Source organism: Lactuca serriola, chromosome 1, assembly GCF_051521515.1.
Source record: "Lactuca serriola cultivar US96UC23 chromosome 1, Lser_US96UC23_V15, whole genome shotgun sequence".
NCBI classification, from domain to species: domain Eukaryota; kingdom Viridiplantae; phylum Streptophyta; class Magnoliopsida; order Asterales; family Asteraceae; genus Lactuca; species Lactuca serriola.
This window is the reverse complement of record NC_136408.1, coordinates 85,748,779-85,771,475: the sequence shown is the minus strand read 5'-3', so window position 1 is coordinate 85,771,475 and position 22,697 is coordinate 85,748,779. Positions and strand designations below refer to the sequence as shown.

The 22,697-nt window shown below is 33.9% G+C and overlaps 1 non-coding gene and 1 pseudogene across 1 annotated transcript; one reads left to right on the top strand and one right to left on the bottom strand.

The window, feature by feature from the left end:
- The first annotated feature begins 5,027 nt into the window (after window positions 1–5,027).
- On the top strand, window positions 5,028–5,789 carry LOC145094071 (dirigent protein 22 pseudogene; annotated as a pseudogene).
- A 6,802-nt stretch (window positions 5,790–12,591) lies between these two features.
- On the bottom strand, window positions 12,592–12,698 carry LOC145080703 (small nucleolar RNA R71). Its single transcript, XR_013695293.1, has one exon. It is a non-coding gene; the product is annotated as a small nucleolar RNA R71 (small nucleolar RNA).
- Between the last annotated feature and the right edge of the window lie 9,999 nt (window positions 12,699–22,697).

Sequence of the window (22,697 nt, the reverse complement as noted above, 5' to 3'; positions counted from 1 at the left end):
CTATCATATCTAATATTCAATTGTATATAACATGCTTTTATAATCTATTTCACAAACTTGCTAATTGATATACCGTACTTATGACCATGTAGATGAAATGTGTTCAATGTATTTGATGCATTTTAAGTTTTTACAAAAACTTTTGAACCAAATATTGGCGAATATAGGATTTGAAAAAATCATGCATTACTGAAAAAAATAATAGGATTATTCAAATGAATTAAGGACCGTGAGTTAAATACAACAGCAAATTTTATATGTAAATATTGGACTGTGACTTAAGTTTTATTAGCATTGTCTATAATGTAGCTTTTGTTGGTTGTGCGTGTTACAGATTCACTTTGAAAGTTCAAGTCATTCGCTTGACGAAACGACTAACTTATGAATAAAAAGAAGCCTTTTCGTATTGATATGATATTAGCTGATGAAGAGGTATTTATTCAAATTACTATTTTTTGGTCTCATTTTTTTAAGCATACTATATCTCAATGGTATTCTATTAATTATGTTATTATTCTAAATTATGATTTTTGCATATGGGGTACTAAAATTGAAGCTCAAGTTCCAAATAGGTGAGTTTTCAGATTTGAAAAGATGATTGCTGAAAATGAATCTTATGATATTGAGAATCCTCAAGTTGGTGAAAGCACTGCAGATAACAAATTTGTGATTAATTCAAACAAATTACATTTTTGTCAATCACAATTGTTACCAAATCCAATAATTTTGTGGGTCCTCTGTATGGTTTTTCTTTTGAGAACTACCAAACAATCTTTGAAAATAATATTCGAGAAAAAAAACCAGTCGGTTAGTGCCTAATCTGAATTTAATTATCTAATTTATTATACTTTTCTTTCTTACAGTACAATTCCTAATCCCTGTGTTATACTTTGTGTTATACTTTGCCCTTCACATATTCATTTTTCAAAATAAAGCTTAAATTAAACAATTTAGCTATAGACAATATGCATAATATGCAGAATTGTACTCTACAAAATTATATGTTTATAGTTTTTTTCATTATAATGTATACTGTTATTCTTTTACATGACTGATTTTCCCCTTGACTTTTTATATTATTTTGCCAGAAAAAAACTTATAACAAAACATCAAAAGCAAAAAATAGCATTATACTTTAACAAATAATAAATTCCTGCCACTTTAAACTTGAAAGTATATTTTATTAGGAACCTATTATATTGTTTTGACCGTACTCAAATAACTACTACATAATAATAATTCATATTTATTCCATTTTTTACACAAAAACCTGAAATCTAACTCTTTTTTGCAAGTTGTTTGTCTGTTTCAAATTGGTACTCTCTTACCAAACTTTACATCAATACTAACATAAAAGAAATCCTAACATTCAAGAACACGTTATATAGTTTCCATATTTTTTCATAATATTGTATTGTTTTTATGCATTATTATATAATAACTATTAAACTTTATTCATGAACAGTTTGGTTTCCAAAAATTTATTTGAAAATCCGTCTGTTAATCGTAGCAAAGATTCATCATCTATGTTGTATTCTGAGACCGATGAGTTTCTTTTGAAACATGACTTCAAACCCATTACCGAAATCCAAGAAATCACAAATGTATATTTTGTTGTATTTTTTTTTAAGTTTTACCTAATTTCACTTGATTGTATTGTAAAACAACTTCTAATTTTTATAGGTAAGCCAAGTAATTGTGCTCGGTACAGTTAAGCGTCTGTGCACGGATTTTTCATGGTATTATTAGGGATGTAAATCGTGTCATAAGAAGGTTAATGAAGATATTATGATGGATATTGAGCTAAATGATGGATCAAACGACAAAAGAGTTGTTGTGTGTTCATCCGCAATCTGCAAAAATAAAGTTGTTACTGTTCTTCCTAGGTATTGGACGCATACTTTATGCTTTCTCTTTGTTATTATTATTTTTTTACAAATTAATGTAATATTTCTTTATTGTTTTTTAATATGTTTAGGTTTAAAATCCAAATTAGAGTCCAAGATCGTACATGAGTAATTTCATTGACTCTTTTTTATGGTGATGCTAATAGGCCTTTTAGAAAAAAATGCACAAGAATTGCTGGAAAGTTTTAATGAGGTTGGGTTTGTTTTATTATACAACTTAATTGTTCTTCTCATGTTTTACCTTACACGTTATTCAATTGCATTTTTTGTAGGATGGTAATACTAATATTTTCCCTGTTAAAATTATTGATATGCTTGAGAGGAAATTTGCGTTTCTGATTGAAGTTTTTTATTATAATTTCAAAAATAAAGTTCAAGGGTATTCAATACGCAAATTGACCACTGACTGTAAAATACTTTCTGAACTTGACAAGACGTTTACAATTGACCAGGTATCAATTTTGCACAATTTATTTAATCCCTATAATATTTATATTGTTTAAGCAATTCTTGTTATGTCCTTATTTGCAACATGTTGATTCTGACTCTTTCAACACCGCAACATTTGAAGTCACATCTCAAGAAACTACCAATTTGAAGGTGCTATTTATTTTACATTTATATTTAACTTCATTTGCATTACTACTTAATTAGCATATTCTATGTACTTAAAAAAGGATGCAATATCATTCACGGGAGATAATATCATTCCGGCCTCTAATGTTGAGAAAATCACAGCGACAAGTCCGTTGGCCAAACACCATTTTTTTGAAGTTGTAGCTCCTAATGCAGAGCTAAAGCGCAATCTTTCTGAAGTTTACGATGTTGATGACCCACGAGCAATGCGATCGACAAAAGTGCGTTCAACAATCATGGATGATGGCTTTTCAGGACATGGCAAGATGGAACTTTTGATTCCAAAAATAGAGAAATAAATGCATCTTTAAGCATTTAAAACCAATTGGATATTTTAAGTGCATTATCCCTTTTAAAATTATTTTCAACTTTGGTTTTTTCTTTGTGTTGGTTTGATTTGCTTTGGTGGTTGGAACTATTTAACATCATTTTTATTGGGCTTGAATTATGGAGTTATTAGGATTATTATGGTGAAAATTGCATTTCGTTTTTGTTTTCAAGTTTTTTTCATATATTTGTCACTTATATAACTACTTTTATTATTAAAATGTCACCACCATGATAACTACTACATTATTCAGAAATACAAAAATTTTACCATTATAATAATTTACTTTTCTTATTCTTTTGTAGAATGGTCCTATTAATTAATCCAACAAATATTTGTTTTATGGAAACATTAAAGGGGTGATTTTTTTTCAATTTTTGTCATAATAAATTGGTTTTGCTACATGTTCCTGATTTGCCCTTCAATTTATACATCTTTTAACTAAAAACACAAAAAAGCAAATAAAAAATCAACTTTATAACACATATTCTCTTTATAGAACATATTAGCTTTCTATTTATTCCAATATAATAGAATTTTCTGATTTTATTGTATTTTATATGTATGTTTTAATAAAATACACAAATTGCAACAAATTTGTTTATTTTGTTCCTCTCATAAAAACTACTTTATACTAAGTCATAATTTTGCATTGTATCTTTCTTTTTTATTCTGCATTTAATAAATGAAATTAAACAATGCAACTTTACAGAATATGCATAATGTAATAGCATTCTACTTTATAAACTGTTTATTTTTAACATTATAGAGTATATGTGGGGTTAGTTTTATGATTTTGCGGTTCTTAAATAACATAATTATTTAAGATTTATGTAAACCTCAAATTACTCCAATTGTATAATCGACTTACCACATTTCCCCTTTCATTTCTAAAAACACCCACAAATATTTTTCCATGTTCGACATTTCATTACTATTGTAATGTTTTTATTATGTTACATTGCAAATTCAATTGTTCAATGGAATTGTCCTATTTACCCGTGCAACTGTTGTTGTTTTTGTTTTTGAATTTGTGTAATGTAGCATCATAATTCATATTTCGTTTTTATACCATAATAGCATCATATCTGTCTTTTTATCCCTTAACAACATCATAGTTTCATTTGTATCACATAATGTATTATGTGATACAAATGAAAGTATAATGCTATTAAGGGATAAAAATGCAAATATTCATTTCTTGTAATAATCACATCTAGTTGTATGTAAGAAAAGACATTAAAACAAGATTGTTGTTGTCGCCATCATCTAGGTGCGATGATTTTGTTAAGTTTCATACGAAAATAGTGTATGTTTTGCATATAACCTCAAATATGGTATTGTAGTGAATTACTTTGATTTCACACATGTAATTAGTATCTACACTAGTTTACCAAGTTATATGTCAAATTAGAATTTACATATGTTAACACACACACAAAAATGAAATTAAGTTATATATTAGATTGTGTTTGTTATGTTTTTTTTATATAAAATGTCTTTTGAACCTTTTATGTCTACGGGTGAAAAGATATCTTAGAAAACGACGATTTGATTTTTAGAAGACAAAAACCATAAAATAAAATAAAAATTCTTATTGAATTCTTTTTCCAAAAGACAAATATATATATATATATATATATATATATATATATATATATATATATATATATATATATATATATATATAAGAGAGAGAGAGAGAGAGAGAGATTTTAAAAGACAAAAATATATATTTCCTTTTTCACAACCCCCATTGTCGTCACAATCACTGCTATCGCCATTGCTACTGTTGTCGTTACCACCACAGTCTTCTCTGCCACCATTAACAACAACACCACCATTAACAATAACACCACCACTGCCGTCATCACCAACACCAACACATCCATCGTTTTCACCACTTCCACACCTCATGTTTAAAAAACAAACCATTTATTTATAAAAATTGAGGATGCAGAAAAATAATTTTTGTCCACATCTAACTATGCTAAGATATGAGAAAAACTAAAAGCATTTTACGTATTTAAGATGAAAATACACACCTTAATAACTAAGATTTGATTAATCCAACAAATTTTAGTTTTATACAAAAGCAACAAAAATGTGGTGGGTAGTTACCAGGGGTAGATATTGCTTTATAAAATTAGGCTGATTGAGAAACCTTTGTGTCATTTTTTCCCCACAAAACGAATCTTCCACCATGACCACATTTTTCTTCTGCTTCCTTCTTCCACTCTTCATCGCCTTCTCACAAACAGCTCCGACCACCGGAGCAGATCCCACCTTCGTGCAATCCATAAAACGGAACCCAATGAAGCTTCGAGCTGAAAAACTCAGCCACCTCCGATTCTACTGGCACGATATCATTAGCGGCCCCAACCCGACGGCCATCAACATCGTGCAACCGCCTGCCAACAAAACCACACCTAACAAATTCGGTGCGATTTTGATGATCGACGATCCATTGACGGAAAAACCAGAAGCAGATTCGAAGTTATTGGGGAGAGCACAAGGGTTCTATGGACAGGCGTCACAGGAGGAAGTTGGGTTGTTAATGGCGATGAACTTTGTGTTCTCGACAGGGAAGTATAACGGGAGTACTTTGACGATTTTGGGGCGGAATCCGATTTTTGAAAAGGTGAGAGAGATGCCGGTGATCGGAGGAAGTGGGCTTTTCCGGTTTGCTAGAGGGTATGTTCAGGCGAGTACGGTTACTTCTGATATGAAAACAGGGGATGCAGTTGTTGAGTATAATGTTCATGTTATGCATTATTGATCTTGTTGTTTTTCCTTCTCCAGCAATAAGTTGATTAATCGTTGTGGGTTATGATCAATGCTTTATCTTTTGGATAAATGTAATATTCTTCTTCAAGAGTGCTAGAATAATTTTATGTAATGGTGATCTTTTTAGCTTAGTGTGTTTGTTGCTAACTCGAATAAGAAGCTCAAATTAATTGTTGAAGCCTTGGATATAGACCAAGGAATTCTTTATAAAGCAAAGGGCACCTAAAGGAAAAGTGACATTGACTTATAAGTTAGAGGACCGACGGATTTGGGCATGAGTCCTCACATTATGCATTGCATTTATTATGCGGCCATTTTGCCTCTAACTTTGGTCTATTCGTTTTTCTATAAAATTACTTTTTGATTACTTTTTTTTTTCTGGTTGGTAGAATTTTCGTAAGTGCACGTCTTCTTCCGCAAACTTGAAAAAGACAAAAGACATTTAACCGCTTTCAAAACAAACAACACCGTTAGAATGTTTTCCTTATTATGCAATACGCTTCCCATAAATAATATTTGCATAAGAAATAGGGTTATTTTAATATATAAGTAATATGTGTTTATATATTGTTTTTGAAATATATCTAACACAATGATCACAACCTAACATATTAGTATTTAGACACGTCCTTAGGTAAGAAAAACTACCCTAGTTCGCATTGATATAAATAAATAGTCAAACAAATGCAAGTAAAAATGATTTTGTTCTTAGGATAATTAAGAAACTTATTGTACGTATGGGTATGAGTTCGGTAAGAACCCAAAAATTGGTAGGAACCGCGAGAACTATTCTCCACTAATCATTTCGTCAATGGCACAAACGTCAAACACATTTAATTGGTCGTGACGCGTTCGCACGCAACACACGTGTATGAAACTTAATACGAACCCGATGGAATATTCATGTGCGACGAAAGTCCATGAAATTTCATTTCAATGAGTTTTTTTTTTTTTCTTTTTCATTGATTTCGTTTTTTTTTTTAAATTCAATTTTTTTAAATAGATATATGCTCGGTTTTAATGTTTTTATATTCTTTTTGCTTTTTTGATTTTTTTTGTTTTTTTTTTTTTTGTTTTTTTTCGTTATTTTTCTCTTTTTTTTTAGTTTTTTTTCTTTTTTTTTTTAAATATGTTTACTACATGCTTAAAGATAGTAGGGTTTTTTCTTTTCCTTTTTGTTTTTGTTTTTGATTTTTTAAATTAAATATCAGTTTGAGTTTTTTTTTAAACTAAATATTAAGGTTTTATTTCTTTTTTTTTAAAGTAAATTCATGACTATGAAATTTGGCAGATAGATGTTAAAACCACTTTCCTTAATGGAAAGTTGGTTAAGGATGTTTACATGACTCGGATAGAGGGTTTTGCTGATGCAAAATTTCTCAATAGAGTGTGCAAGCTAGAGAAATCCATCTATGAGTTGAAACAAACTTCTCACAGATGGAATCTTTGTTTCGACGAGAAGGTCAAAGAGTTTGTTTCTCTAGAAGTGAAGATGAGTTTTATGTATATGTCAAAGCTAGTGGGAGTATAGTAACCTTCCTAGTATTGTATGTTGATAACATACTTCTTATAGGAAACGACATTCCAACTTTGCAAAATGTTAAGTCTTGGCTTGGAAAGTGTTTTGCTATGAAGGATTTAGGAGAGGCTGACTATATTATGGGGATAAGAATTCTAATAGACAGGAGTAAAAGACTATTTGGACTTAGTCAAAGTACATACTTGGAAAAGGTGCTAAAACGTTTTACTGTGGAAAATTCCAAAAACGGAGAACTGCCCATCAAAAGTAATACCAAACTGAGTAAGACTCAGAGGCCAAGTACCAATGCGTAGATAGCAGAAATGAGTAAAGATCCATATGTTTTCAAACCGTATTGAATGGTTTGGCTTACGGTTTTTAAGATTTCAAACTGTATAAAAACCGGACCGAATTTGTATATATATTAACTAATTTTTTATATGTATATGTATTTTTTTGTATTATATATTAATTTTTATATACAAATAATAAACTTTAAAACCCACAATATTTAATTATTACATCCCAATTGTAGTTTCTTTTGTGATCTGGTAATTGGTAAATGATGCCCAAATTGATAGTCCACCACCAAGCAATTATGAATTCATGATTCACTTATTCGTTTCAGCTTACCCTAATCGAGTACGCAATTCGCAAAGATGCAAAGGATCCGTTTCTCTCGTTTCCAATTGTCACACCACGCCATGTCGCCAAGTCACTCGACTAAAATGGGCCTAAAAAGCCCAAACCGTGAAACCAAACCGGAGTCAAACCGTTAGTAACGGTTTGGTTTGGTTCGGTTTTAAATTTTCAACGGTTCGGCTTCAGGTTTTGCTTGACAAAAACCGTTAGTAACAGTTTGGCTTTGGTTTGACCTAAAAACCGAAAAAACCGGACCGCAAACACCCCTTGTTTGGTTGAAGAACTTCATCGGAGATCTTAGAGTTGTGCCAACCATCAAGGAGCCAATAGAATTTTTTGTGATAATGAAGGAGCAGTTCCCTTAACAAAGGAGCCAAAAGATCATGGCAGATCAATACATATCAACAGAAAATACAATTTCATCGGACAAAGAGTAGAAAAAGGTCGCCTCGTAGTAAAGAGGGTATCCTCTGAAGAGAATCTTGTAAATCGACTTACAAAGCATCGGAGTAGGGCTAAACCCATTCAACATGCCAAGAGCATTGGTTTGAGAGATGATATTAGTTTTACTAGTTAGATAGCTAGTTTGAAACTTGTAGAAATGTAAATGTAATTGAATTTTGGTGATTAAATAATAAAGAACTATGTAGGAGTTTGTTTACTACCTTTTTTCAATTGTTTATTGTTGTGTTTCATTTTTTGCATGTTTTACTTCACGAATAATTTGAATATTCAAAATTCACAGTCATTCGTACTTTTGGAAGTAAGTAATGAATTAATATTATCGTGAATTGAATTGTAGATTGTCTAAAGTGTTTTAGACATAATGATAGTATTGCTACAATGTTCATGAGTACTTAGAAATGGAGATTTAAGTATTGGATAAACCCACGCTCAGATAATTACTTCATGGAATTAATCACGAGTAATTCTGAGATGATAATATCTTATAATCTTAAATCGGAGATATATAAGTCAATTATACATTAATGATACGTAAACACATCAGTAACTTGATGTTCTAAAACGTATTGGTGTGCATAATTTGATGAGTAAATGGTGCAATAATATAAGTCAAAGTTTATTCATTTCTTTTTCCCTAACAGGAAAAGCGATATCTTTAGGCTCCTCGGTGATTTGGTATTGACCTATAGTGTCGGGCCAGGCCATGACTAAATTGATGTGTTCGATTAGAAGTTTATGTCATTACAAATCAGAAGTTGGGAAACAAAGTATTTGACAATGAGATTGAATATGTTCCATGTCTCATGTCCGAATGATATCTTGCAGAACGAAGGACTATATGATCACTTATCTTAGGACACCTAACTGAATGGGTCACAGTTCGACAACGGCTTTTGGAAGCTACAATTTGCTGATCGATTCGGAAGTTATACTAGTAATCATAGTTACAGACTTATCCAAGTGGTAGAATGTTGGATTAGGTGTCTAACTCCATAGCATATAATTGGTGTAAACTTGAATTGATAGTAACACATTCCTTTTGAGTTGCCCTCAAACCTAGCAATTGGAGATGATGATTTTTAGAGAGAGTGGTTGATTTTTTATTTGATTAATAAATTGAAATAAATAATTTATTAATATATTATGAGAATAATATATTAATTAGAAATAGTAATATTTAATTAATAATTAATTAGAAATTAACTGGAAATAATTTTGGGTTTAATAGAATTAACTAAAAGTGTAGGATTTAAAGTGTAGTTGTTCAATAGTTGAACAAAAGGCTCCAAAACCTTCCACCAGGAGGGTGGGTGGACGGTTTCAAGGGGAGATAATCTAGGGTTTCTAGATTATCCCATATAGATAATTAGAAAGCTAGATAATTACCGAATTTGAATTATTATTATTTAATTCAAATCAGGGTTATCCAGGGTTTCCTAGTTATACTATATAAGGACTCCTAGGCTATGATTTTTGGCCATCACTTCCTTCCCAAGGCTTGACCAAAATTATGCTCTCCCTTCTCCTCTCTCCATAATCTCCTTCTTGCTAGCTTGGGTGTAACCACTAGAGGCACGATATTTTTGGTGCTTGCTTCCAAAGGTTCTATAACTCAAGGATAATTGTTATTTACTACAATAACAAGAAGGTATATAATCCTAAACCCTTTCTTGTGTTTTTCGAAAATTACCTAGGCTTTTTAGGGTTCTTATTTTGATGTTCTTAGTTATAGGTTCAATAGTGAAAACATAGATCTTATTTTAGGTTGCATGCACATTTAAGAGTTTTAAAGTTGTTTTATTATGCCTAACACCCATCAGGCAGAAGGAGAAAAGAAAAAGAAGAAGGGGATGTGTGTTGAGGCTTGCAAGGACTCATCATCATCATCTTACATTGTTTTTGTACCATTATTAGTATCAAATATTCCTCCTTTATTGTTTTATGAGGATAAATCTAGGTTTTGTCCCACTTTTCCTCTTGGATGTGCAAGCTTGATGAATGGAAATCATATTACCATATTTATACACATTTTTAGGCAATATTTCAATACATTTTAACTAATACTTTGGTTAATTGCAAAGATACGTGATAATTATTGAATTAAATTGTATTTTGCAGCTAATAAAGACACTCTTGAAGAATATGGACTAGAAATCACAAGCATTCGAACTTTGGAGGATTGGAGCTTAAAAGAAGAAAATTCCAGCGAAAAACCAAGAACACAACGTGACAACTCAAGGCCACGACGTGAAGAGGGTATTCTAGAAGATTAATAAGCGGGAAGTCAGAATCCTTGCTCGATACAAATTTTTATCTAGTTCACGACGTGAGACCCTATTTTGCGTCGTGAGCCACTTCTTTTGCAAATCTGTATAAACTCATTTTTTATTATCGATTTAGAGGGATTTTGGGAGGAGAGATAGTTTGAGATATTTGATTTTAGAGGTCAAAGAAGTGCAAAAAACATATCTTTGAAGGAGAAATTGCTTGAAGATAAAGAAATTGAAGAACAAATCATCACATTGGTTTGATTTATTTTAGTCATGTCGATTTCTTTTGAACTTGTGTTTTTGTTTTCAGTCATGAGTAGCTAAACTCGTTTGCTTTCGTTTAGTTAGATGAAACCTTGAATCTATAGCTTAGTTTATTAATTTATGGATTTTATAAGTTCGTTTTGTGCTTGTGTTGATTATCATTACCTAGCATGTTAAAGTATATGACTTGTTGCTTTAATTCAAGTTAAGTGTAGCTTAGTGACCATTAAATTACATGAACTTGATTACCTAGTGATTCGGTGACTGTTAAATTGCAAGAGCTAGGATTGACCACATCTTAAATAAGTAATAAAAGTAACAAATTTAGTTGTGCTAGAGAACATAATTGTGACCATAATTGTGTTAGCTTAGATAACTCTTACATAGCCCATCTATAATTAATAACTAATTTTATGTTTGCTTGTGTATGACCATACATGGCAGTTTATAAATTGGTCAAAATATTAGTAAATTTGGACTTAAATTGATAATTACATAATAATTGGTAACCAAATTTTATAATCCATAATTAGTAACTAACCATAGAAATGAAATGTATTCGAACTAAACGAAAATATTTTTAATATATTGATTAAAACCGTTAGTTAAGAGCTTAAATTTTCTAAACATGAAAAATCAGATAAAACCCTTTTAACTTTTGCTTGTTTTTAGATTAATCTGCTAGTGGTTAGGTTAAAAAAATTAATTTCGTTCCTTAAGTTTGATACCGGACTGTTTGTATTATATTATTTGCGAGAAGGTCTACTGCCTTAGTCGTAATAGTTAGTTAGATAGTTAGTAAAACTAATAGGTGTAATATTACGAAACATCAAAGTTTTTGGCGTCATTGCTAGGGAACGGCTATTTTAGTTTTTATTTAATTGTTTTAGGTTAATCAATCCTTTTTGTAGGGTAAAAACCACAAAAAGTTAATTTCTGCAAAGTTTAATTTCTTTTTCTCAAAAACATCGACTTCATGATGTGAAGGCCCTTCTTACGACGTGATCCCGGTGATATTAATTTTTTTATTTTTCGTTTTGTCGACTTGTTTTGATCTAACACGAGGCGGCACTATTACCACATCATGGTAATCGTTCAGTAGGACTTTTTAGTTAGTTGTTGTTCATTTTTATATTTTTATTTTTTGTTTTTGTGTCAGTAGTATATGACCCGTGGATTAAACACACCATTGACACCACCATTTAAAGATCCAGAGTCATCTTTCCATTAAAAGAAGGACAAGAACGTAGGAGGATCAAGCAAAATTCCAAAAAATGATAGCACGTTCGATAGCTTTGAAAGAACCCCTAACAAAAATGAAGCTAGTTACAAGCCCGACACAAAAACCAATAGAAGTAGTGAACCCGAAAAAGTGAGCCAAAAATCATCATGACGAACATTGCTGACATGACGATGGAGGTATACAAAAAAAGAATACGAGAGGATACCGGTCCAGGACTTGTGCAACCCACAATTCCCGCTACTGCTACCTTCGAGCTTAAGGGACATATCCTTTCCACACTAAAGGATATTCTATTTTTCGGACAACACCATGAAGATGCATATAAGCACCTCGATGAAGTCCATGACATTGTTGTCTACTTCAACATTCCTAATGTACCTCGAGAGACTATCTTGTTAAGAAAACTTCCAGTTAATTTTAAAGGAGCAACAACAGATTCGTTGAAGGCACTTTCATGAGGTTCAATCACCACATGTTCATAGATTCATGAAGAATTTCTCCAACAATTTTGCCCACTATCAAAAGTTTCGAAGCTCAAGAAAGCCATAGCTAATTTTGAGCAACAAGTGGGTGAGTCTTTGTACGAGGCTTGGGAGCGATACAAAGGGTTAATAAGAAATTGTCCACAAAATGATCTAAACGAGCAACAAGAAGTCTCGATTTTCTACTATGGGGTGAACGTCACGACAAGGAAACTCCTTGATTCTCAAGGACCTTTAATAGAGAAGAATCCCGCTGAAATTAAAGAACTAATTGAAGAGTTTTCAAAGCATTCATGAGAATATCACAACCCTCGTAATGATGGAGCTAAAGGGATCAGGAATGGTGCTTCGGAAGATATGGCGGCGGTATTGGCAATGTTAAGTAGCATGGATAGAAGAATGACTAAGATGGATTAATCTATACACGCTTTACGTGTGGGTTGTGAAAATTGCAATGGTCCACGTTTGACAAAAGATTGTCATTTGGACGAAAACGGGAATAGGAAGGCTCGAGTTTACTACTCAAGTGGAGACCGCTATGATAAGGATTGGAGGAATCTGAAGAAGGAATGGTTGCCTTATGATGAGTATAAAAAACAAAAAAAAAAAAAGTATAGGCAAACCGGCTGGAGCTTTTACCCGAGAAAAAAGTGGACTTGGAGTCAATGCTTCATAGATTCATGGAAGCTTCCGAAAAACATCACGATATAGCTGATGCTACCATAAGAAATAATCAAGCATCCATCAAAAATATTGAAGCTCAACCCGAGCAATTAACTACATTGGTTAACGAGCGGTTACCGCTTAAAAATCCTGATAATAAACCGCCAGCACATGTCATGGCCATCACTACTGAAGAAGACAATATTTCTGAGTTCTTAGAGGCCTTGGAAGAAGAGACAAGCAGCCCAAATCATAGCCAAAGCGGACGAAAATCAAAGAAAAAAATGTTGTTGAAACACCGTCATCACGATGTGAGGCTTCAATCCTCACGACGTGGTCTCAGTCTGGGCATACAAAAAAAATTTGGTGCTTGACCTTATCAACCTCCTTTACCATTTCCTTCTCGAGCCAGAGTTCACCCATTATACAAGAGCATGTCAAGTTTATGACGCAAGTAAAGGGTATTCCGGTCAATACACCTTTTATTGAATCCTTAGAAAAAGTTCCCAAATATGCCAAATTTATTCAAGACTTACTTGACACTCGCAAAAACTAGAGAATACCTCCAAGGTAGTCCTTAGTGAGCAAAGTTCCATGGTCATTATGGAGGGAATACAAAAAAATATGGGAGATCCTGGACGCCTTACACTTTCATGTGAATTCAGAAAAACACATGAAGAGATATGCTTTTTGTCGATTCTAGAGCGAGTATCAATTTGATGCCATATTCATTTTACCAAAAGCTCAACCTTCCAGAATTGAAGGCTACCGAAATGACAATTCATATCGCCAATCGTTCGGTCTCGAGGCATAGTTGAGGACATTTTGGTAAAAATTGAAAATTTTATTTTTCCAATCGATTTTGTGAGGCTAGACATGAAGGAGGATAAAGATGTCCCAAGTATCAATGGATTCCCTTTACTTAATACCACACGAACCTTGGTGGATATTCACGAGTCAAAGCTTACATTGCGAGTGGGGAATTATGAAACAACATTTGGAGTGGAAGACGGATTCAAGAAGGATTGTGCTCAAAATGAAGTTTTCATTATGGATGAATAAAACGAGCTTGAGGAGTTAGAGAAATTGATGGAAGAAGAAATTCAAACAAGAGAACAAGTCAAGCATACTAAGCCAAGATCTTCAATTTCAAAGTTTTTGAGGTCTTTGCTTTTAAAACTCCAAAGTCTCTAGTGAGTGAAGAAAGTGAAGAGAGTTTGGTATCAAGTGATGAAGAAGAAGAAATTACACAAGACTTGAGCAAGCTAAATTTGGATAAAGAGGACGGGGAAGATAAGGAGCTACAAAAGGAAAAAGGAAAACCTAGATTTCTTGTGAAGAATAAAGGGGCGAAAACGTAAGCATGAGGAAGGCGATTCTAAAATGAAGAAAGAAAATTCTAAAAAAGCCTACTTAAGAAGGGTGCAAACGTACAAGAAAGGTGGAGGGAACAGAAGGTGCATATGGAGATCGTACCTCCAAACAATACCACCTAGGGAATACAAAGTCCAACTTAGGACTCCATTAAAAAAGAAGCACTTCTCGGGAGGCAACCTGTGCTCAGTTTGCATTTTTTTTTTTTTTTTGCATTTTTAGGATAAATTTTCTTTGTCACTCTCCATATATTTTCAAAATAAAGTGTGGGGTCCTTATCGTAAAAGAAAAATATTTTTATGGACAACATTTTTTTAAAATAAAATGATAATGATTTTCATAAATTAAATAAAAGGAAAAAGAATATTGACTAAACAATTTAGCCCAATAGCAACAACCCATAGAGTTGGCCTAGTGCAATGGCACGACATGGTACACTCAAAGTCACGGATGCATTTGTTCGGAACATCAGTCACTGTCTTTAAACACTTTCTTTTCAACATTATGTCGTGAACTCAGCACTGCTCCCCCACGCTTTGATTATGGCCACAATCTTGGTTTTCCTATTTCTATATTACGTCATTATCATCAAAAGGTATTTGTTTTGAGTTACGTAACCTTTAATTTCCTATATTTTTATTAATTAGAAATTAGGGTTTGTTATTGAAACAAAATGAAAAATTGAGTCGATTTTCAAATGAAATTGTTAATGCATTTATATTAAAAAGCCTTGGAATAGCAGCCTAAACAAACTCTAAACATAGATTTGAGTTCGATTTGACATGAGAATGACCGATGAACAGATTGAGTTCATTCAGACTTCACGACATGGTCTTCGTGACCACGACGTGAAAACTGGGTATTCAGTTTTCTGTTTTGTTTTAATTGCTTAACTGTTTAGTGGTTCTGTGCATTTTGCTTGCTATTAATTTTTCAGGTACCATGAGACCAAGGCATGCAATTCCTGAAGAACAAGATCATATTGATGTTCAAAGTATACATCCACTATATCGATTCCCCAAAAATATTTCGCAATCCATGCTCAACAACTATTCAAATAAATTGGGATGGTTATATAATCCGGAGTTCGCGTTAGCACCCGTGATTGATTGTTCTTGGCTAAGTGGGGTTGGAATGGTGACGGAATTGGAGTGATATTGGACAAAGCTATATGTAGGAGACAGGTTTAATATCCAATGCAATGGGTGGTGTAATTTATTTTCCATTCAAGAACCGGTTTATCGAGAGTTCTCCATTGAATTCTTTGCCATAATTAGTTTTGAAGAACAGACGATCGACCCGACTTTCAACCGGGCGCTTGCATTTAGATTGGGAGGTGTCTATCGAGAATGTAGCATGTGTGAGCTTGCTTTGGGAATGGGGTTATACACAGAAAAGGAAACACAATCACCACATTTTATCTTATTTTTACAAGGTTGTGTTCGAGACTTCACCATGGGATTGCTTGACGTGCAATTTTGGAGATCCATTTCCAGTCACGAGTGTAGTTTGTGGAATTCTTGTGAAGGACAGATTCGATCACCCATCCATCGGTTCTTGCATCGCTTGATCACCTTCACCATAAACCACAAATATCATGGTGACAAGGTTCCTTTCCAAAATTTATTCTATCTTTGGAGCATCATCACGCTGGGAGTTTTTTGTGATCTTTCATACATATTAGCAAGATTTTTAGGGACGAAGGCGGTAAATTCTCGGCCCGGTAGTCCTATTACTGGTGGACATTTGGTTACTCGACTCACTTGTTCATATGGGATTTTGAGTCCTAACTTTATTCGGAATCTAACACGTTTCAAGGACTCAAAATTGACGACTCAATTTTTGGGTCTTATGCGAGTGGTGTTGAATGTTGGTGGGGATATGTCATATTCCCTGAAGATGATGAGGAACAAATTGGTCAACAGGGGGAGAAATCGAGGCAAAGAGGAAGGAGGAATGTAAGATCACATAAAGAAAGGGGCCAACAACAACAACCACCTCAATAATTTGAGGGTGGGTTACCAACCGACCCATTCCAAAGATAGGTTTGTACATATCTGGATAATCTCTGTGGGGGTATCAATTATCACAATCAAGCAATTGATGTGTTTTTTTCACACCTTAGCATTGAGAAACCGCCTACAATGCCACCTCATTATCCTTATATTCCTACATGGGAAGAGCTATGGTCGAGATAGGGAGATGGAGTCGGGACTAGTGGTGCGAGAGATGATGAAGAAGATGATTGATATTTATCATTTTTATTTTTAGTCATTTTTCTTAATTATTTTGGTGTGTTTTATTTTATTTTGTGAGTTTTTATTTGTATTTGGTATGTTTTAAAACTTGTACCCAAATTGTGTGATAGTTGTTTTCAATTTTCCACCAAATGTTTGTTTTGTTGCAAATTCATTAGAATATCGAGAGTGAAAAATGAGAGAATAGAGAAAGCGAGAGAAGCCATGTGTTTTAGAGTTAGGATTCGAATCCCATAATTTTTAATAAGTGTGGGGTGTATTTTGTGTGCGAAAAATTAGAGAAAGAGAGGATTACATAAACATAAGAGTTTTAATAAGAGTCTTAATCCATTAAGAAGTTCAATTGCACATCACTTGAATGGAAGAAGTATTGCAAAACTGCTTTTTGATGCACCCAGTTTTCATGACGTGACTTTTACTCACCACGTTGTGACCTCGAAGCCATCACAATTCAGAATTCAATTTACATCGACACCACGTCGTGACTCACTATTATCACGTCGTGGTTAGTAAAAAAAATGGCATTTTTATTCTACTCTTTCAACCTTACAATGTGGCCTATGCTTTCCCATATTGATATGTTTTGATTTGAAGATCTTATGCACCCCACTTTTTGAAGATGGAAGTTTCTCATTGACATCTTGCTGGCACATCCTCAAGGTGTTCAGGTTTTCCACACGTGTGCAAAATTTGAACTCGTCACTACTACCCTAGGAGAGTATGTTCCTTTTTCTCACTTTTATTGCTATTAAATTAATTTATGCATACAATGAGGGCATTGTATGAAATAAGTGTGGGGTAGGGGTCGAAATATAAAATTGCTAGAAAATTCAAAAGATTAAAAAAATTTAAAAATAGATTTGAAATAATAATCTAAAAATTAAATCTAATGAAAATTAAAAAAACTTAAGTTTTTAGTGTTGCGTGGGATGATCCAATGCGAGCTAGCCAACATATGTTATAGTATATTTGTGATTTCCCAAGTTTTAGTGAAAAACCATGAGATATGAAAGATAATCCGGTAGTTTATATGACATAATAAGTTTTGCAGTGTGTACCTGAAATCTATCCAGGAGAGCTTATATAGTCATTGCACTTAGACTAATACCTCTAACCAATAAAAGTTGAAGTTAAGCTCCATTGCTTGACCATGTAGGATTTGAGCAAAAAAAGTGAGATGTTTAAGAGAGAGAGAGAGAGAGAGAGAGAGAGAGAGAGAGAGAGAGAGAGATTGTGAAAAAATTGTAAAAATTTTGGAGCTATCAAAGTATGAAAATTATGAAGATCAAAAATTTTGAAGAATCAAAAGTTGAAGATACAAAAAATCAAACAAAAAGGTGGTGAATTCAAATAAATCAAAGAAGCAATTATCAAAGAAGTGAAGAATTCCAAAGAGCTCCATTGTGGTATCAAAAATTGTAATTCTTTCTAGATTATGTATGCTTAGGTAGCTTAACCAAACATACCATGAGGTTAAGAAATATTTCTGATGATGGATTCGGAGGGTTGCAGAAATGATTTTCGTATAAACTAAGGGGTGAAGGTTCATAAGGATTGCGAGTATTTAGTATTGAGAAGTTTTAAGGAGCCTTAGACACAAATATGTGCATTGATGTCTTGATATAATGGCTGAGTTCAAAATGGATTGTCTTATGTGATACTAGTAATGAAAGTTTAACTTAAATTAATTAGTTTTTCTTTGGGGCAAGCAAAAGATAAGTGTGGGGTATTTTGATATTGCCATATTTATACACATTTTTAGGTAATATTCTAATAGATTTTAACTAATATTTTAGTTAATTGCAAAGATATGTGATACTTAATGAATTAAATTGTATTTTGAAGTCGGTAAAGACACTCGTGAAGAATATGGACCATAAATGACAAGCACTGGAACTTTGGAGGATTAGAGATTAAAAGAAGAAAATTCCAGGGAAAAGCCAAGATCGCGATGTAACAACTCAAGGCCACGACGTGAAGAGGGTATTCTAGAAGATTACTATGCGGGAAGTCAGAATCCTTGCTCGACACGGGTTTTTATCGAAGTCATGACGTGAGACCCTATTTCACATCGTGGTCCACTTCTTTTGCAAATCTATATAAAATCCTTTGCATTATCGATTTAGAGGGTTTTTAGCAGGAAATATAGTCTGCGATATTCTATTGTAGATGTCAGACAAGTGCACAAAATATATCTTTGAGGGAGAAATTACTTGAAGATAAAGAAATTGAGAACAAATCATCACATCAGTTTGATTTATTTTAGTTATGTCGATTTCTTTTGAGCTTGTGTTTTTGTTTTCAGTCGTGAGTAGCTAAACTCGTTTTCTTTCGTTTAGCTAGATGAAACCTTGAATCTATGGCTTAGTTTATTAATTTATGGATTTTATAAGTTGGTTTTGTGCTTGTGCTTGATTATCATTACCTAGCATGTTAAAGTACATGACTTGTTGCTTTAATTCAAGTTAAGTGTAGCTTAGTGAACATTAAATTACATGAACTTTATTATTTAGTGATTCATTGACCATTAAATTGCTAGAGTTAGGATTGATCACATCTTAGATAAGTAATAAAAGTAACAAATTCAGCTGTGCTAGAGAACGTAATTGTGACCATAATTGTGTTAACTTAGATAAATCTTACATAACCCATCTATAATTTGTAACGGCCGATCCAAGTATTATTCATTTTTGGTCCTTTATATTTTAAGTTATTGATTTTTGGCCTAGTTTTGCAAGTTTGTGGGAGAGGAGGGACCATTCTTTCCAAGTTTGGACTTTTGGTGGAGGAGCTCAAATGTTGGGCGTTCCCCTGGAGGAATGCAGGGAATTTACGCATGGAGCTCAAACCCTAACTTTTACGGTTTAAGACCTATTTAAACACCATAAGTCCCAGGTGTTGGCCTTATTTCCAGCCTCCATATCCCCTAACCCTAAACTCGAAACCCTAGAGCCTCCAAGAGGTGTTTTAAGCTCATTGTGTGTGTTTTGGTGTGTATTTGAAGCTCAGTCAAGGAAGAGAAGCTTGCCGCAAGGTGGTGGTTCAAGTATGAGCTTATAGATCTTGGTTCTTTGCTCCATTTCCAGCTCATTTAAGGTATAAAGCTCTAACCTTGCTCATTAGAAGCATAGATCTAAGCCTTTACGGATTTTTAGCCCTTTTTGCCTCATGGTTGAGATCTTGTCGTTTGTGACCACTCCAGAAGCTTTGAGTTGCTCCTCTTGGCGTTTTTGAAGTTCTAGATCCTTAAAAATTGCATCTTTAGAGTTTTATAAGCCCCATGCGTGAGATTAAGCCCCTTTTATGGAAGTTGAATGCTATATCTTGAAGTTGGGACCTTTTGGGGCATACAAAGCCACCAAGTCAGTGACTTTATGGTTCTAGATGTTCTTTAGAACTTGGATCTAGTTTATGGATTTGTGGATTTAGGCATTAAGTGCTTAATAATCATTTTTGGAAGTCAGCGTGCGAATACCCAACGTTGGTTCGAGGAACACCCAACATTCTAGCTAAGGTTCGCGATCTATTGGCTAGTGATGAACTCCTAGCGTTCGTTCCATCAACGGGCTTCCCTTGGGCCATTTTCTTAGACCCTGTTGCTTTAGGCTTTAGTAGTCCATCTTAAATCAAGTTTTTGGCTATTATATGTATCGGCTTTAGGGTAAAGCCCATTAGAGGAGTTTGGTCCTAATTTGGAAAGTTGGGCCATAAGTGGGCCATTGGTGGGCTTTGGAAAACTATCTAGTGATGGACCTTTTATGTTATGGTTTTGGACCTTAGTCATGAAACAAATTAGGCCAGGGGTAAAATGGTCATTTTACCCTAAGATGGATTATTAGATTTTGATTGGATGTTATTTTGTACTGATAGCCCAAGGAGTCGTCGGGGCAGCAACTAGAGATTTCCTTCTGTGAGATTCAGCTTTTCGAGGTGACTTTCCCTCACTAGGTTTAGCGAGTCAAAGGAACCAATGTCGGCCTATGTTTATATTATGTCAGCATGCTAGTTGTCTTCGTGACTCTTGCATGTGTTTGCGTTGATATGCTTTCTGGGGTAAGGCCCGATATTGGGCGGGGCCTGATGACTATTTGTATGATATGTATCTATGTGACTATTGCATGTGTATGTGTTTATTTAATATATGTTATATGTATGATGGGGGGGCCCGATCTATTACCGAGTAGGGCTCCATGCCGGGCAGAGCCCGATGACAGGGCAGGGCCCACTATATGTTTATTTTATGTATGGTATATGGTAGTTTGAGGGAACTCGCTAAGATTTGTGCTTACGGTTTCCATTTTATGTTCCAGGTACTTCCAATTCCATGGGGAAGAGCTCGAGGTGACTGCGTCGTACACACCATTGGAGTTCCCCATTTGACATTTACTCTAATTTTGATAACACTTGATACATTGGTTTTGTTGTGATGAATGATTGATATTTGAAAAATACTATTTTATCTATTATAAGAAAATGAAATTTTTGGGACCATATTTCTGGATGTTACTAGTTAGTATCAGAGCCTTGGTTTTAGGGATTCGGGCACACTCCTAGGTGTGACTGAACTCAAACTAAGAACTTGGTAGAAAATTTTTCAAAAGAAAAACATTTTATAAAAAGGATTTCTAAAATAGAAAAAGGGTGTAGTGCATGCAATCAACCGAGCTCAAGTAAGTTATCCCAAATTACCCATACATGTTTATGGTATGTTTTGAATTGTAAATTTGTGAGTCGCATGGTATATTAGGGCCAAGGATCTAGCAGAGATGCCTTTGTATGCCTGCTTTACGAGCTTATAGATTTGCATGGTAGTACTGATCAGTCAGTAATAGGATGGCCTGATTAGGTTATGTTTTGTTCTAATTACTTGATGATCGAATGTTGCTTGCTTTGTGCTTTTAGGAGTTTTAGCTAGCTTCAACTAATTAGTAAGCGAATATGCTAAGTTACATATTATGGAAACTAATCAATTTTAGAGGGTTAGGTTTAGCTCTATTGCGCAGCTTTTGTTTGAGTCAATCGTTGCAGTGTGAGAACTCTCATTCGAAGCATTATCTAGTTTTTGCAATATGTAATTGTATTCATGAGCTAGTTCGAGGAAGTTAGTGTGAGTTCCTTCTACATCTGATGGCAGAGAGTGGTGTGGAGTTTGCCCTAGGAAAACCTAGGATGAGAATTAGTGTTGGGAGCCATATCGGTGAGGAAACTGTTGGTTATATAGCAACTTGGCTGAGTTAACGCACTTCTTGAGGAAAGTACGGATAGATGTGGAAGGTAGTATGGCCTCATACTACTGGAAGTAGAGGATCTACACTCGATTCAAGGATGGATGCAATGAAGCCAGGGAGCTTGTGGAGTTGTGATTTTCCCTGATGTGTGTATTGATGCATATTCTGATAGTTTTTATGGTCTATTTTCAGTATGGTGGTATTGTGAGGCAGGCCAGTGGGCAGTTCCGTTGTTGGGGAGGGTTCAGGCTCAGGTTTTGGATTCGGGCAGCTTGATAACCAAACGAGGGAGTTCATCTCGTCGGAGATTACGTGCAGTATCCTTTATGATCACTATGAACCGATTTGAATTTTTATTTTCGTGTAGTATCCTTTATGATTACTATCGTTTAGATTATTTCGGCTAACAATAAACCGATTTGAATTTTTATTTTTGTGTACACACGGTTGCACTGAAACTTTGAAAAATCATAACTTCCTTATATGAAGTCAGAATTTGACGTTCACTATACGTACGCTTTCTCTTTTATGATTACAATGACTTTCGTTTAGATTACATAGGCTAATAAACAACCTATCTCTGATTCATATTTTACGAAATACTTTGCCGTATCGGGCTGAATGCAAAACT